This window comes from Jaculus jaculus, chromosome 19, assembly GCF_020740685.1.
Source record: "Jaculus jaculus isolate mJacJac1 chromosome 19, mJacJac1.mat.Y.cur, whole genome shotgun sequence".
In the NCBI taxonomy this organism is placed as follows: domain Eukaryota; kingdom Metazoa; phylum Chordata; class Mammalia; order Rodentia; family Dipodidae; genus Jaculus; species Jaculus jaculus.
In genome coordinates, this window is record NC_059120.1 from 29,558,709 (window position 1) to 29,560,739 (window position 2,031).

General features: G+C 41.5%; 1 non-coding gene across 1 annotated transcript; it reads left to right on the forward strand.

Moving 5' to 3' along the window:
• Positions 1–735: 735 nt before the first annotated feature.
• LOC123456193 lies at positions 736–941 on the forward strand. Its single transcript, XR_006634398.1, has one exon. It is a non-coding gene; the product is annotated as a small nucleolar RNA U3 (small nucleolar RNA).
• The last annotated feature ends 1,090 nt before the right edge of the window (positions 942–2,031 follow it).

Below are 2,031 nucleotides of genomic sequence, written 5' to 3' on the forward strand. Positions count from 1 at the left end.
ATTTGAGACCAACCTGGAACTACAGAGGGAGGTCCAGGTCAGTCTGGGATACAGTGAGACCCTACCTCAAAAAAACAAAAGAAAAAGTATGCATTCAATTGACATGTCTCCAGTTGCTTAAATCCTGCCTCAGGTCTAAAATCTGACCTAGAATTCACTATGTAGTCTCAGGCTGGCCTCAAATTCACAGCTATCCTCCTACCTCAGCCTCCCAAGTGCTGGGATTAAAGGTGTACACCACACACCAGGCTTGAACTCATTTTCACTTGGCTTTTATGTCTATGACATCCAAACTTCCAAAGTCATTCTCTTCTCCATATCCACTGCTATCATTTGGGTATATATCCCTATTACTTCTGAATCAGACAACAGTCACCATCCATCCAGCGCCTCCAGTTTCTCAACAATTTAGATACCCACATACTATCAGGTTAATCTTTTTAAAGTGTAATTCACATTGGGTAATTCTTTGCTTGCATAACATGTAACTGAATAAAGGAATGAATGTCTGGTTTCAAGAGACAGATGGTTAATTGAATTTTTTTTTTTTTTCAAGGTAAGGTCTTACTCTAGCTCAGGCTGACCTGGAATTCACTATGTAGTCTCAGGGTGGCCTCGAACTCTCAGCTATCCTTCTACCTCTACCTCCCAAGTGCTGAGATTAAAGGTGTGAACTACCACGCCCGGCTGAAATACTTTCTGTAAGGAAGTTTGGCACAAAAAATAAGTACGTAGAAGCCTATGCTTTCAGGGATCATTCCTATAGTTAGTTACTAGAGAAGCCTCTGACTGGGTAGAGTGTACCATAAACCACAAGGAGGAGGTGTGGCCTTCCCTTCTGAACGTGAAGCTGGCTCCAAGTGTTGCTTTGCTACAACTACCACTTGCAGTTGATGCTCACCTTCCAGAGAGTTGGAGGGAGAGGATGCAGTCCGCATGGAAAAAACAAAAACAAAAACAAAAAAATAGTATTTAGCCAGATGTGGTGGCACACACTTTTAATCAGGCAGAGGTAGGAGGATTGCCATGAGTTCAAGGCTGTCTGAGACTACATAGTGAATTCCAAGTCAGCCCAGACTAGAACAAGGCCCACCTGAAAAATAAAAGGACTTAATAAGTGGTAGCTAGAAGCAAGTATTGGCTGGGCATGATGGCACATACCTTTAATCCAAGAACTCAAGATGTAGAGGTAGGAGGATTGCCAAGAATTTGAGACCACCCTGATCCTACATGGTGAATTCCAGGTCAGCTTGGGTTAGAGCGACACCCTATCTTGAAAAAAAAGAGCAAGTATTATTTGCTTTTTAAAAAATACTTCAGGGCTGAAGAGATGGCTTAGCACTTCCCTGCAAAGCCTAAAGACTCATGTTCAACTTTCCAGATCCTATGTAAGCTAGACACACAGGGAGACACAAGCTCACAGACAGCACATGTGCACAAGATGGTGCGCACATTTAGAGTACAACTGCACGCGCTCTCAGTCTCTCTCTCTCTCCCTCTCATAAAAAAAGTTTTTAAAAATTTTATTTTCTCTCTCTCATAAAAAATAAGTCGGGCATGATGGCACATGCCTTTAATCCCAGCACTCGGGAGGTAGATGTAGGAGGATTGCTGTGAGTTTGAGGGCACCCTGAGACTACAGATGAATTCCAGGTCCGCCTGGGCTAGAGTGAGACTGTACCTTGAAAAACAAACAATAATAATAATAATAATAATAATTTTAAAGTCTTTAAAAATATTCCACTTATTAATTTGTAAATACAGAGAGGGAGAATCAGTGCACCAGGGCCCTTTGCCTCTGCAAAGGAACCCCAGATGCATGGTCTACTTTTGCATCTTTCATTACATGGGTGCTGGGGAATCAAACCCAGATGTCAGGTTTTCAAGCAAGTACCTTTAACCACTGAGCCATTTCTCCAGTTCAATTATTTTTTTTAATTTAATGGGTGACTTTGTAAGTGAAATGTCCTTCTGCTATAAAACAATAAATGGCTACACATTCACCCATAGACTTTATACCATTTTTAGGTA